This window comes from Fulmarus glacialis, unplaced genomic scaffold, assembly GCF_000690835.1.
Source record: "Fulmarus glacialis isolate BGI_N327 unplaced genomic scaffold, ASM69083v1 scaffold982, whole genome shotgun sequence".
NCBI lineage: Eukaryota > Metazoa > Chordata > Aves > Procellariiformes > Procellariidae > Fulmarus > Fulmarus glacialis.
Window position 1 is genome coordinate 32,839 of NW_009199533.1, and position 15,766 is coordinate 48,604.

The following is a 15,766-nucleotide window of genomic DNA, read 5'->3' on the forward strand; positions in this document are numbered from 1 at the left end:
AGAAGACAAAATTGTTACATGTAATTTCTGAAAAATTGGCCTTGAGTGTTCAGTTAATTTTTTTTTCCCCAGTAAATGATAAAAATAACAGTTTCATCAAGTGAGGATTCATGACATGGAGATAATGCTTAAAAATTCACATTACAATTAAATAAATAATTTTAAAACCCAGAATGTTAAAATTTGTTATCTTTAAAAATTAATTAAATGTAAAATTCCAATTGTAATTATTTTATATTTTTTTTATTATGTAACCTAATTGAAGGCTTCATTTGCCTTGGTTTATTTTCTACATTTTTTATCAATTTCAGAATCCTGGCTATTATTACCAGTTATCAATAAGTTTACAGGACACATCGAAAATCTGTCCTCTGATAATGAAGGGATTCACACCTAGTTTGAAGCACGGACAGGAGGGAAAGCACTGTGTGCCATTTACCTATCTTGCATTGCAAAGAGAAAGTGTCTTCACTAAAAATGAAGTACAAGTCTGAACAAGAAATTGCCCTGCCCTCCAACGCATACATAAATGCAGTATTTTGCAAACCTGGCAACATTAAGAAAGTAATGTGACTCAGTGATATCAATCCATCTCCTTCATCTGGCCAAACTTTGCAGCTACGGTAGGTACCTCGGTGCCTGCCTTATACAGTGAAGACAGCATGGAAAAGTAGTTTTTTATTACCTTATCTGTGCAAAACTAACGACATTATGGGCAGCATGTGTGGGAAGCGGGCTGAGGTGGGCTCCATGGCTTTGCTAAAACCCGTGCAAGTCAGGTACAACTGCCCACTATGAGGCTGAAATCAGCAAAATATCAGGAAAATCCATTTCTTCAAACCAAAATATCAAGTTTAAAATTTTGAAAAAATTATAGAAAATTAGTTTTGTGCAGACAGCTGAAATCACAAGAAATGCTGAATTACATAAATTTCATTAATAGACTAAATACAATCATAGTCATCTTTTACCTGTTTGGTCAATATTCCATTGCTTAGTTTTAGACATTTCATACTTGGTGTAGTATTTTGACATCCGTAAATGAATTCACCTGTTTCAGAACATGGGTCAGATTTAACTGGAATCAAATCACCAGTGTCAGAAGCAGGATGAAGCCAAATGAGCCAGCCAGCAGTTTATCCTACCAGATGTTACCATCACCTTTCCTTTTTCGGTGCTTTCAGAATTTTCCAATTGTCTGAAACCCAGATGCATGAATAGTTACTTACACCAGTGCCAGATGTCACTGGACAAGCTGTACTGGAAACAAAACCAGGCTGAGGGATCTTGTGTTGGCATGGATCTGTTCCTGTCTGAAGCCTCCTCTTCTGGAGACACTATCAGCAATATTTTCTGGGTTTATATTTTTGGCAGAAAACACAGCTTTCCTAAAAGATAGTAACCCAAGTAAAGAGCAGTCCAAAGAAGTGGACTCAGAGGGCAAGAAGGGCAAGTTTTAATGAAAGCTATCAGGAAGCCAAAGTTTCAAACAGATTTTTAGCGAACATAAAAGCACACTGTGAAGTAACTTTTGGAAAGATTAGTACAACACTTGCAAAAGTAAATTACAGTGCAGGTAATGTGACAATCAAACAAGCATGGTCCTGATATCCTTGAGCAAGCAAATGTTTAATTTCAGCTCTGGGACATCGATACTTAAATACTAAGAATAAACTGTAACGCATTTGGTAAGAGGGAATGTCAGGAATTAGGATCTCCAAAGCACAAGAACTGTTCATAGATTGGGAACAAAGTAGCAGCCAATTGCTTTGAGTGAGGCTTCAGGTATATAATATTTAGAAGTGGAAATTGCACAATACATTGCTGTTCTTCTTCACTCCTCACCCACCATTACCTTCAGAAACTTGCAAAACTCACAAGCTGGAATGTGGCTAGTAACTGGGAGCATTAAGGCTGGACTTGAGGTGGCACAAAGAGTGAGAAGAAAACAATGTATGTGACCCTAATATCCAAAATAAAAATGGGGAAAGACAATAGAAATGGGCCTGGCATCCCTGATCCAAATTGCTGCAAGAACTTTTCTTGCAGAGAGTTTGCCAAAGAGAAGAGTCACTTGACGTTCTCTGGGTGAAATTACCGGGAACTGGGTGATTCATCTATGTAAGGAATAGATGGATGCATTTTTCAAGATGCAGGAAAATGCAGAGTACCTGAGGTCATGTCCATAATTTCTGCATAACAAGCCTGAGGATGCAAAAAAAAATCCCCCAACGGGTTAAAAAAATCAACAGAAAAAGACAAGTAAAAAAGATGTTAGAGGATAAATTCTAAAGCCTGACAGAAAAACAGATTTCTGTTTTTACAAATGAGGCTGAAATCAACATTCTTACATTAGGATCCTTTTTGTAGGACAATAGGCACTGTGCTATTGCTGCTAGTGAGTAAGTGAGGATGTACAGACCTGTGGGAAAAAAACAGAAGTTCAGAGTCCACAAATACCATCTTTTCAGAAATGTCTAAGAGAAGCACCAGCAAAAATATGGCAAAAAATGTAAAATGCAATGCTGATGTTATCAGCTGGAGCAGCTTATCATCTCAACCTCTATCAGTAGTTTCTTCACAGTTCTACTAACGACTGCCAAGAATAAGAAAAAGCATGATGACAAGACACTGATGGCAGAGCACTTTTAAGTGGAGCTAAACAAACGAGCTCCACAAGAGACTCCCACAAAGTCTGACAGAAATTAAGCACCTAAAAATGTCTGTCATAATAGCTTGCCACAAAAAATACACCAAAGGTAAAATCCAGGAGAGTTGCAATTAAAGAGTGAATGGCTGGGGAAATGTTGAAAGCTTGTACTGACCACAGGTAAAAATAATTTTTATTGACATAGGAGTAGGGAAGAACCAACAGGACAAGGAAAAAATCATATTTAGATACCAAAATAAAGATACTTAAAAGTTCACAACAATTAGTAAAACCGACAGGTTAAAAACCTCGAGGGTATCGGTGGGGATAAAGGAACTGGATGAGGCAAAGTTAAAGCAAGAACAGTAGCTGACTGCCCATGTTTTTCATCCTAAAAATAGCCAAAGAAAGCATTATGTACCAAAAGGTATTCATTCTACAGTCTTAAAATTTCACAGATTTAAGAAAACAAGCTCTATCATAAAATAAAGTTACTTGTTTTCTTTATTTAAAAATATTACAAATCTGGTTGATAAAGCAATAGTATTGAAGTTACATTACTTAATATGTTTTTCAATTACCTTAAACCATTAATTAAAGAAAATCTACAAATGTTGTTTATAAAACTTGCAGATCTCAAGATTGAGAGAACAGTGAGACTCAGGAAGCCAGATCATTGACAGAGATGGCAACCACTGGGTCAGCTGCAATGCAGTCGGATGTAAAGCCACAAAACACAAAGTAGTTTGTCCCAAGGAAGATGGGAAGACTGCGAGTGAGATCCAAGCTCCTGGAGCTCTGCATGGAGAAGTGCCGAAGTCTTGGCACCAAACCTGCCTCAGCCACATGCAGGCCAAGCACTAATGAGCGCCATGGCCAATCTCATTGAGTCAAGGGGCAAAAGAAGATTTGGAGGACACATACCTCGGCATGCCTGACCGAGAGATCATAAGCATGTCCAGACATACCAGGGGCAGACAAACTCCGAAGCAGAACAATTAGCACCCTCCAGGACAAAGAGATAGACCTCAAAATCAACCCAGATATGAGGGGATGGCTCTGAGGATGGTATTCCCCTCCCACTGAGGTCCCGGCAGTCTGAAATGACCCAATCAATCTGTCTTTGTGTTCAGAATAGACACATTGCAGAGAGAGTCATTCTCAACTGAAAGCACCAGCTCCAGGGACTGACTTGACATAGCTACATCTTTTCAGCACAAAAAATGACAGTAATACTTGAGATAGATCTTGACTTACTTAGGATGGTTAGATCCAACTTACCCAGCAGGGAACATTGCAGATGAGTGTTTCACTCTTGGCATGTTCTTCACCAGGTTGACTGCAGATAGTAAGCTTGGCAGATATGTGCCCAGAACAACACAGGCAGGAATGTGGCCCTTTAACCCAAACCATAAAGCAATACAAACCTCACAGCTTCCAGAAAAGTCATATACAGGAGAAAGCTCAAAGGAAATAAGCACATGGAAAAGAAACACAGTTTTAAAGGGATGCAGGTGTATGTACCAGTGGTTGCAAAATGAGAAGCAGAGACAAAGAAAGTCTGAGAAGGTTGCAGTAATGTACAACAGTAATGAACCAACAAGCTAATGAATAAAGATTGCAAGACCAACACAACCCCTACCCTGTCTTTGTCTTTAAACAGTTCATATGTTCAAAATGAGGGCATCCAGGAGTTTACAATGCATATTCTTCTAATCCAGCATTAAAAAACCAAAACCAAAACCAAAAACAACGAACAAAAAAACCCCACCAAGCAAACAAACAAACAAAAAAACCCCAAAACCAAAAACCTCAAGATATAAGCACTGATCTATAACTCCAATTTACTTTATACAATACTAAAAATAAGCAATGATTTCCCTTCTTTCGTTCACACTCCAACAAGTATCTCAGGGTGCTTTATCATTATTAACTACATTTTATATCTGTTAAGGCAAAGATATCTATTCCTACATATGAAAGCAAGAAATTACACAGCATTAAAGATTATTTAAAATGTGTAACGGAGCAGACTTGCTAATCAGGCAAGTATTAATACCCCTAAATTTACATGGTAGGAATTTAAATGCAAACCATGAAAGGCAGAATCAGCACATCTCAATAATGTATTATAATTACTACACTCAACTTGTAGCAATACATTATCCCAGATTAGTACAAGTGGAGCTGTACCAACCCCAATTACCTACCTCCACCTTACACTTCCCATTGTAAATCCTTTGCAGTCAGGTATTTACAACTCCCCAAAGTCTTTAATTAAGGTGTGGCAAACAGAAGTAAAGCAACAGGAGGTAGAAACCAAGAGAAGACTGAGATAGAAGCAGCCACATGGGCATTACAGAGGATCGGGATGGCTCGTAACCATGAGAAGATAACACATCCTCTGACCAAACCTGAAATTGTGACTGGCAGTTCAGAGTCTTCAATTACACCGTCATTGCTCACAGCTTTTTCTCAAGCAGGGCTATTTTCTATAACATTTCAGGTTTGAGAGGTTGACTTAGCAACCTAAAGTCTCCAAAAATACTTCGCAGAAAGATTTAGGTGACATTTCTGTATTTGATTTTATATGTCTTAAGGGAGAAAAAAAAATCAATCAATAGCACAGAAGCTTAATAACCCTCCATCACACACACACTCCTAAATCTCCAGCATGGTGGCAGGGACAGCAACCTTTTGAAGTATTGCTCTAACTGCATTAAGCTGCTAACAGAGGACATCTGTTTTGCTAAAGTAGCAATGTGACAATTAGCCCTGTATAAAGTGCAGTGGCCAGAAGTCTGACTCATGCCTTTCTTCCCTGTTCAGGGAAGCTTTTTCTTCTTGCTTCCAAGGAGAGTTGAATGTCGGGGACTTGCACTGCGAGGTGCTAATCTGAAGAGAACAGGGGGATTGAGGGTTACACACTGTGTGTGGCAAGAAATTCCCTTCACAATTGATCTTACGGCCAGGACTGTGCCCCAACAAGCTCTGTTAATCTGCCCTCTCCCTCAGCATCTGCCTCTGTGCTGGTTCTTTGTTGCTCTTCTGCCAGTTCCCTGAGGGAGGGAGGGACACAGCTAGTCACTGCCCCTCCACGTCTATCCGAAGCTCCTGTGGAAGGAAGCCCTCGGACAATGCTGCTTATGGCTTTGCCATTCAGTGCCTGCCTTCAGGAAGTAACTTCCAGCACCTACAGCAACTCTGCTAGTGTGACTTTCAAGAAAGATGGCAAGCACACTCAGCAGCTTTCAGCATTTGACAATTACTTACGGATCGAAGGGTAAGTTGGGTGACAGCCATTGATACTATATAACAAATTAATATGCAAGAGATTAGCAGTTGATACTGGCAAAGAAAATACAGTCCTTTAGACACAAGTTTCTCAATCGATTGCACATGAAGTAACTGCAGTACATGGACACATCCCCAAACTTCAGCAAGGAAAAACAAAAACAAAAAAAAAACAGATGAAAAAAATTGACCTAATTTTTATTTATTGTTCCAATTATTATGTTATTGCTTGTGCATTATAGTAGCAATGTCCAGGAAGGTCCTTTTTCCCAAAAAACGTTCCATGGGTGTTGAGTTAAAAGGGATTAAGAAATACTGCTTGAGGTCAAAACTGTTGCTTCTCCTATAGATATTATGCTGCAAGAAATGTTATTGCTTGCACTAATAGTGCTGAGAGAGGCCTCAAAGTTTCTCATATAAACCAGGAAAGCCATCTTCTACCACAGGAAACGGTATGTATCATCCTAAACATCCATCACTTTTACGTATCGTCCCTGTCAGCTCCTCTGCAGCCTCCGGTTTTGTGCGACAGTTGGAGTGAGGATATATGGCAGAGTGGGGTTGTCGAACATGCACGGGACAGCACAAGGTTGCAGTTCTGGGCCTGGGGACAAAGGAGAAAAGAAGTGCCCTCAGAGGCTGAAGAACTGTTGTACAACTGGAGAAATGTAGGGAGCAGGAAAAGCAACTTCTTCCAGGCTTATTTGCTTCAGGAAAGATTTTTCTTCAGAACATCTTATAAACCATTTTGCCAACTGGAAAATCCACTCAGCTTGCAGAGATTCTCAGGATATGTACTTGAAAGATCAGCTACCCCTCCTCAAAACCTCTGTGAAGCCTTCAAATGCATTTCTCAGATCTTGTACTTTGCCTCAGGTATTTGCCCTCACTTTGATTTTTCTCGCTTCTCACACCACTCCGTCCTGCCAGAACAGCATGAAGTAGCTCTCTGCTGCTCTAGGAGACTGTTAACATTTACACAGCAGTGCTGGAAACAACAGGAACAACCACATAAAAGGATAGTTGAGTATTTCTGGGCAGTTTCTACGGCAAGGTGATCTCACCCTTTCTGTTTGCTGTGACTTTCCAGAAATAGGCACAGCTCACATGGCAGCTTATCGGGGTTGGTAGCCAGGTATCTCCCCTGGGCTCAAACTTCAGTCTCTGGGACCTCTCCAAAGTGAAGATATCCTGCAGACTTACAACCTGTTTGAGCTGGATCAGCTCCCAGAAAACACAAGTTAGAAAAAAAAAATCCATGAATAAATAGGAAGAACGAGATCTTTTCACTGACCAATGAGCCTCATGGGCTTTGTTACTAAGGAATATGTCCTTCTCTCTCCTATTAAATATTTATAAAAACAGTAGGATAATTTCTTATGCTATTGCACTTGGTATTTCCTGTCCACCTTCATGGGGAGATCACACTGACTGCTTTGTTCTTTCAGAAACCAGGAGACAAAACAGCATGAGAATTTCTATTTGCGTATTTGCATATTATAACTCCAGAAACTGTACAATTAGCAGACACAAAGCAAGGCCAGAGAATGGTGTTTGTCCACATTTCACAGCTGGTTTTCTCCACTTGTCTGTATAAAAAAAAAAAATCCTGCAGCAATGTGAAGGCCAAAAATTTATTTTCTATTAGTCCTTCCGACAGAGATTTAACCCTGTTAAATATGTACATCACACATACCTTCTTTTACCGCTCATCTTTTCCTCATCCATTTTAATAACATGTTCCAGACTGAAGAGAATGTCATTAACTGTCACAAGCAAATTTCTCCAGCACAGCAGACGTTACTCCTGAAATGTCTGATCTCTTTTAAGATAAAATCTTCTAAGCAATGTGGTCACAATTGTATGACACATTTGCAACTGCTTTTAATGAATTCATGTTTTACCCCCAGAGATCCTTACGGTGTTCAGTTTACGGATGCAAAAGAGAGAACTGCATGACCAAACGAGAACTGGAATCACAATCAGACAGTGCAAACACTGCATTTTGAAAAAATGACTTATATTCAGGAAAATCTCATCTACAATTGGAAACAATAATGAAACTGCTTTTATCAACAGAATGAACATCTAACTGTTCAAAACAATGATCTAAAAAGTTTTAAAAGAACTGAAAAGCTTTTTATCCTGTTTTCAAAAACAGGGTTTGGTTTTTGTTTTTTAACTCAAGCTTTCAAAAACTCTATGCTTCAACCAGCGGTTGAACAAGAGCATAGAAATGGTAGATCACAAGGCTGAAATAGCAACAAATAAATACTTGTCAGCTGAGCACTGTAACTAAGTTTTATGTCCCTCTTACTCTAGGTCCCAGTATAATTATATTAAAGCAAGCAGTACTAGTTGCACATGTAGGGATGTAGCATCCCAGCATATTTTAATTTTAAGCTAACTGAATGATTCCACATGTCAGTTTGAATTTCAAGTTCAGTGAAAAGTGGACAGCAAGAACAAAGATTGTTTGTCCCATGGAAAAGCTCAGTTCAAACCTTAATGTGCATAAAGCCTTTAATTATGTGACACGTGTTATCCACAGCACTGTGCCTGGCAGCCCCTGCTCTGTGAACAAATTCAGATTACAGAAAGTTTTGTCTGTTGTCTCAGGTTTCATCTCTCTGATGCAGAATTCTGATGATGTCATGAAAAGACAGAGAATAGCAAAAAAATCTTCTTGCCAAGCCAACAGAAAACCACTTTTGAGAGCTGGCTTCCCACCCTGAATGCCCGTGTACTGCTGGGCAAGTCACAGTCCCTGCCCTTCAGACGTAGCCAATGGCCAATTACACATTCACCGAATGGATATCTGTCTTCAAACAAAGCTCAGGTATGGAGAAGCATAATGTACTCACAACTTGCAGCCACTGCAGTTGTACTTTGAATATAAATATTTAATTTTATCTTATTTTAATATTTCAATACACAAATGCGAACATGTGCTAAAGCTGCTGAAAGACTCAGGCCCTAAGCTTATCCAATGAAGTACACAAGGCTATTTGTCAATGTTGGCATAGAGGCTACGAGGACTGTTTCCCCATTAGCAAAAGCATGGTAATGGTACCTGGAAAATTTAATTGTTATCTTTCACGCAGCATTCAGATAATCCAGTGAAGATGCCACAGGACATGCTATGGATGCATTAGTCGTGCAGTACTTGGTTCTGTGGAAATTTTGGTGATGCGGTAAGTCTGAATGTACCTACTGGGTCATAAGGGCGTAGCAAAATTGAGGGCAACCTTTGCCGTTAGCAATGTCCATCCTGCCCATGGGGATCCTGTGAATAACAGCGTGTGATCAAACAGCAATGAAATTTTAGCACGCCTCATAACAGAAGTCTACAAAGAGACTAACTTAAGACTATGAACAGTCTTTATCGCAGAATTTCCTAAAGCCTGAAAATGCCACTACACACCCATAACAAAGCAGGTATTCATAAGATAATGTGCAATCAAACAGGTGTCCATGGGGAGTGACACGGGTTGCTACAGACAGACAGCCATGAGAAAAGTTTGAACAATAACAATTGATGACACTCCTTGTGACTGGTCCTTAACATGGAAACCATCTTTCCAACATCTGCACTTAGTGTAACACACTAAAGGAGTCAGTGCTCAATACACCTTTCAGAAAGGGAAGGATGGAAAGATAAGTCCTCTGTCTTTGTTCATTAAGCACTTTGGGTTGATCTGGAGTACAGGGCTTTCTTTGATCAAGTGACAGCATTGTTCAGGGAGAATCATTTTGGTCAGCTCTGTGTTAACCATCCTGCCAAACACATCCTAAAGATAAGAGGCAAGTAATTTTCACTCCTAACTGACTCCCCTCCTGCAGAAGCTCACCTGCAAAGCTGGATAAAAATCATCACCAAGCTAAAACTGACAAACAAAAGCCAGAATTATTCTAGTCAATATTTTCTGTTTTGTTTTGGTTTTGGGGGTTTTGGGGTGTTTGTTGTTTTTTTTTTTTAATTATAGCAGAGTTTTCTTTTTTCTCTTGGCAGTACTTACCAGCAAGGAAAGGAGAGAGGCAGGGTAAATGGAACATATGTTCTGCTTCAAAGCCTCGTGGATGTGATTCCCACATTTCAAATAGTATAATTACTTTGTTTTTCCAACATCTGCGTCTGGTCTAATGCCACTGTCTCACCTAGAGAAAACAAGGGCTAATGCAAGACACACAGTAATTTATTGGGGAGCTTCCCCAGTGCACTGCATTCTCTTACGTGGGAGAGACTATAAGTACAGAGAAAATTATGGACCTCTTATCTTCATCAGAGGGCAGAAGAGCATGGTCACGGTGAATAATATCCATGTACCTAGTAAACAAGAAACCCCGCAGATACTGTGTTTTACAAAAGCGTCCAAGAAATCTATTAAGGACATCGTATTGTAGGATTTGAATCTCATCCTCAACCAGTCTCATACTGATGGCAAATGAGCATGTAATGAACTCCAGCATAACCTGGTGAAACTGGTTCGTTTAAAGCTAGTTCTTACTAAGCTAGTGACAGCAATGCAGGCACTGCCCTTTCAAAGAGACCTTTGCTGCCCTCTGCCTGGTTCTTCGGAGGATGCACTGCTGAAATACTAAAATTGGATAATTTCGTGCTGCAGAATTCACACTTGATCTATGCTGAATGAACCAGCACACTCTCTAGCAGCTGTTGATGCTCTTGAGTAGGCTGAAGGCTGCGCAGAGCCAGCTTCCCTTAACTACAGCGTCAGACCAAATGCATGCATTAGGACTAGATATTTAAACAGTGAACTCACGCAAAGATGTGTCCTTTTCTGCCATGACTCAGGCCAATGCCACAATAGCATCAGAAAGCGGCAAGCCTGCATCTCTGCCTGCAGGTCCCATAGTGCAGTAGCAGTCTTAAAACTTGTAACATCATTTAAAGCTGCAGTAATTGTCTGCATTTCTCTATGATGTTGATTACTGTCCACGAGTGCTGATGCTAATGATACCCTCAATATTAGTGGACGGTGGTGGCTGTGACATTTGTCCCTGCCTAAAACTACTCAAAAGTAGGCTAAGGGAAGCTGCCTGCCTTATATGACAAACTAATCATCTATAGCTTACAGTTGTCAATCCAGGATGAATTTGCAAGGCAGAGCCTATGCTCACGTGACTGCATCATTGGAATAAACATTTTTATAGTATTCAAAAAAGTTATTTCAAAAAGAATATCATACAAAACAGTCCAAAATGTTTCATTTTCTCTGTAATGCTCCTTAAAATGCATTCCTTGTAGAATATCATCATATCACCAGCTGACCCCAGAATATACTGGTATTATTAGCTCTTCCCATCTCATCTGCTGTATCTCATAAACTATTCAGGGAAAGGGCTGCAATTTTATTATTGTTATTCCTTTAACATTAGAATCTCACACTGCGGGGACAGCAAATAAATAGTTCCTGGAGCATTGGCTAAAAATACACAGGCTGAGATTTCTTCACAGATATTAGGACAAGTTCATAAGCTTTTCACCAAGAAAAGAGATATGCCAAACTCAGCTGAAATATTATTTCAAATTAATCCAGTTCATTGGGATTTTTTTAGGCCAATGATCTCAATGGATAAATACAGTTTCAAATAACCCCTCTCAAAAATTTATTAATGAAAACTTTCTGGTTTTCCCACTAAATATTTTATTCAAGAAAATCGAAAGAAAATGTTTTAGCTCAGGACATCAAACTTGAATTTGAATACTCTGGCTTTTAGAGGCATTTTGTATCACTGCAAAACTAAAATGTATTTTTCTGCTGCAACTTACTGCTCTGTGGGAGCCATAATGATCAAGAAAAAAATCCCAGAGAAACTCCCCAGAGAAAACTGTCACTCCAGGAAGAAAGGAAGGAGGGAAGAACGAGAGATGTTGGAATAGGGTCATCCTCACCTCTCCAGCTATCTGACATTAAAACTGATAAGGAGTATCCATAACATGGATAAGTATCCATGTTATGACAGCCTTCATGCTTTCACAAAGGTAATAAATCCCAATAAAATGGTCCTGCCTTTAAGTTTCTGTGAACCATGACAAGTTTGGGAATACCTGTTTCTCACCTTGCTGCAGGCATAGGTTTGGGATCTGATAGCATCAAGAAACTAGACCTTACCAGGCTTGGTGTTTATACTAACTATCAAGGTCCTTGATTAAATATTGAACATTAAATATTGAACTAGAGGCAGGGCAGAATCCCACGCAGTGTATCTTTCCAGTTTGACATGGTACTATTCATACATATTTCCTGAGTTTTCCATGAAGTTTTGCAAAGCTTCAGATACCCCCACATTTCTGTAGAGTTTCTGAGATTGTGTCAAAGCCACATTAAAGAACAGTAAATTACATTAACGGCTTCTCTCCTGAAAACAGACTTCTAGCTATGTCATCAAAAAACTAAGTAACTTCAACATTATTTGTTAAGTACTGACTCTTCCTGTTTTCCTCCCAGTGCTTACAATTTGATTATTTTTCCAGGATATTCTGAGAAGTCCAATCAGGCTGACTGATTTATAACACTGCAGCTTCTCTTACCTTCTGAAGACAAGCAAATGTTTGACCTTTTCCCATCCTCCACAGGTTCTCAAAGATAATTGCTAATAGCTCTGAGGTTGATACTGTTCCCTAAGTGCCCTGGGATGAATCAGCCCAGCCAATTTGAAAACATCACATTTATCTAGTTATTTTCTAACCTCTTCTTCCTAATCTAGACAGAAATCTTCCATGAACATCAGTGGTGTTAAATGTATTGGCCTCTGGATCACCATTGCCATTTTCAACCAAAGCCAAAAAAGGCATTAAATTGTCCATCTGCTGGAGAGCCTTCCTGATGTACTGCAGTTTTAAGAAACCAGCACTTTCCTTGGTCCTCATTATACTACTGAAATACAGAATTTTTATTCTCTACTACTTATATTTGCTTTGTGTATAAACTTTAAAGATACATGGAGAAAATCTGCCAGGTAACACATCTAGAAGTTCTAGATGTTGAAATTTTCATCTCATCTCAATAGTCACTGGCAAACTCTTCAAGGAATGAGACGGTGCAGAAGCATTCACTGTAGGTAGTGCTTCTGACACTGTGCAGACAGAGGAATATGTTTGTTACGGCTCAAGAAACAAGGGCAAGAATTGTGTCCTTACTAATGTGGGAATTTGTATTAAATAACTCCACCCTACTCTATTCCTTGCCCTTGCCCTTCTCTTTTTCTTTTATAGGAGTCACATTTCTCTCCCTGTTAAAGGGGAATACTTCTCACAGGTGGGAAGCGTCCACTTTTTCCCTGCAGATGCAGCACAGTGCAGAGTAGAAACATCTACGCTGGCTTTGCAAGAGTTAACTTCAACGTCAGGAACCAGCTCACTGCAGAAAGGCAAAATCCTGCCTGGGCTAATTGCTCCACTGAAAACCAGGGCAAGCTCCCTGCACGGCTGAGTTGGCCTGCTTCTGCCCCTGAGCAAGGGCATTTACAGCCAGTTCAAAAATCTTGGTGCTGAATGTACATCCTAATGTCCAAATACAGCTGTGCAACCACTCTGCCTTCTCCTCAACAGGACATTTGATACAAATGTTTGATTTTTTTTTTTTTTAGTGTGCTCTTTCCTCCCACTAAAGTGATACATTTTATGTGCTCCTCCTGACCATTGCAGTCACACCTTCCCACACTCCAAATTATGACATTATGATCACATTTTGTAGTTGATACAGAAGGAAGCTGACACTGGTCCATTGTAAGTTCAGAAAGCAAACAGCTAGAAGAGAAATAATTTGAGCTACTAAAGATTTGCTCAGTCTTCACATCTCCTTGATGCTTTATCTGTCTTCTAGCTGATACTGGAAAAATTTAAATTCTCACTAACTCTAAGGCTCTCTTCCTGGAACTGCTTTGGTTTTTTTTACCTTTCTCCTTTCCTTAGAATTCTTCTTTTTTATTATCACCAGGTAAAAAAATGACTGCTAGGCCAAGGTATATTTTAAACGATCTCTCCACTAAGCAGTGACCTACTTTTCTTAACCTCTTACCTCTGAGAAAATGCTTTCTCCTCTGTTGAGTAAAGATCTGTGAACATGAAAACATTTTACATGTTAATTTCAGGAAAATCATGTTTTAACAAAGTTAAAACTCTCACAGAAAACCTTTTATTTCCACCTGATTTTGGAAAAAACCAAGTTGACCTACATGTGTTGTTTTAATTGTCATTTATAGTTATGTATATAATTATTATAGCTTTCTCTCTCCAAATGCCTTTAGAGCAAAGACATAATTAATTTTTTTATCTTTTCTTTTTATATTTTGGCCTCAATTTTATACATAAGGAGATTGCCTCTCACACCTGCTGACATGAGCTACTCCAGAGACAGAGAGTTGTGAAACCACCTTCACCAGATGACTCCTCTGGGTTCAGAGTGTACTTGCAGAATTCAGTGGAAAGGGAGACAGATGAGCATCACGGTATTGTAAGGCTCTGAGTCTCTCCAAGAGCTACATGAACCCAAAATCTTTAACTTTGCCTCTCTACATTTTCTATATTTTCCTTTCTAGCCAGATCTTCCACTGTATGGTTGAACAGTTGCATGGTGCTGCTCTGGGGAGTCACAGGGGAAGAGCTCAGCAACGAGGAGAGGACAGGGTGATGAAGGACAAAGCAAAGAGTTCCATATCTGATAAAACCACTATGCTAAAGCCTGATCATTTTCCCATGTTTGTAAACAAAACTGGACTTCCAGTTTGTTTCCAGGAAAATACAGTGTGACCTAACCAAGTCAGTCAGTTCCCCGCCCTGCAAGTCTATCCTCCTTGACTGGTTGCCCAGGCCAGCTCCTAATCATTCTTCAATGTTCTATCTACAAGGATTTAAATTTTGAAGTGTGATCTAAAAGGTGCAAGACAGAGACTGACCTACACACTGATGTGATAACCCAGGAGAACAGCAGTCCTTCAAATGGGGCCCCATGCCAAGAAATTAGGCACCAAAGTACGATCAGCTTTACAGGCTAAAAGCAATTGACCTCAGCCATCACAGAGAAAGGCGACGATGTGGGAGCAACAAACTGAGCTGTGCGCTGACACTAGCAGGCTGGTTAGCATCCATGATACACAGGACAGAAAGGGTGTCAATCTTTCTAGTCTGTCCCAAAAATGGAGCCCAAGCAAGCCATGAGAAATAATGTAGAAGCAATAAACAAGAGAAGAGAGAGGAATGAAGGATATGGTGGAGGTCTCCCAGACACCCTTTAAGACCAGCAGCTCTGGAGCGACATGGCTCAGCAGCCTGATGGAGGAGGCACCAGGCAGCCAAGGCTGAGAGAGTTGGCATGGAACATGGGAGTGGTAGCTCTTCTCAAAGCTGCTCTCAGCTTTGTTGGCCTTCTGTGGCAACATCAGCCAGGCTTTAAAAGGCTTTTAAGAGCTCAGGAAGACCAAGCTTTATTAGAACATGAGCTAAAGTGAATCGTTTTTAAAATAGGTCAGGCAAGAACAGAAAAGCAAAGGCTCTGAAAAGCATACCTCTCCCATCTCCCTGCCGTGAGCCTCCCGCTGATGTTCTGCTGCCACACCTTGTGTGCTGGGCTCTCCTCTCCTGGGCATCTGTGCACAACGGATTAAAAATCACCAACAAGCAGTTCCTGTTATAGATAGACATTAGCACAACCACGTGCAAATAACCTACCCACATACGACGTATAGTTTTCCTCTGAAGCACCCTGCGTGTCTCCTCTTGAGCATCCAGACAAGTAGTAGTTATGTCCATTGTTTTGCGTTCAGGCAACTCATCTTGCTCCAGCTGCATATGGGCCTTCC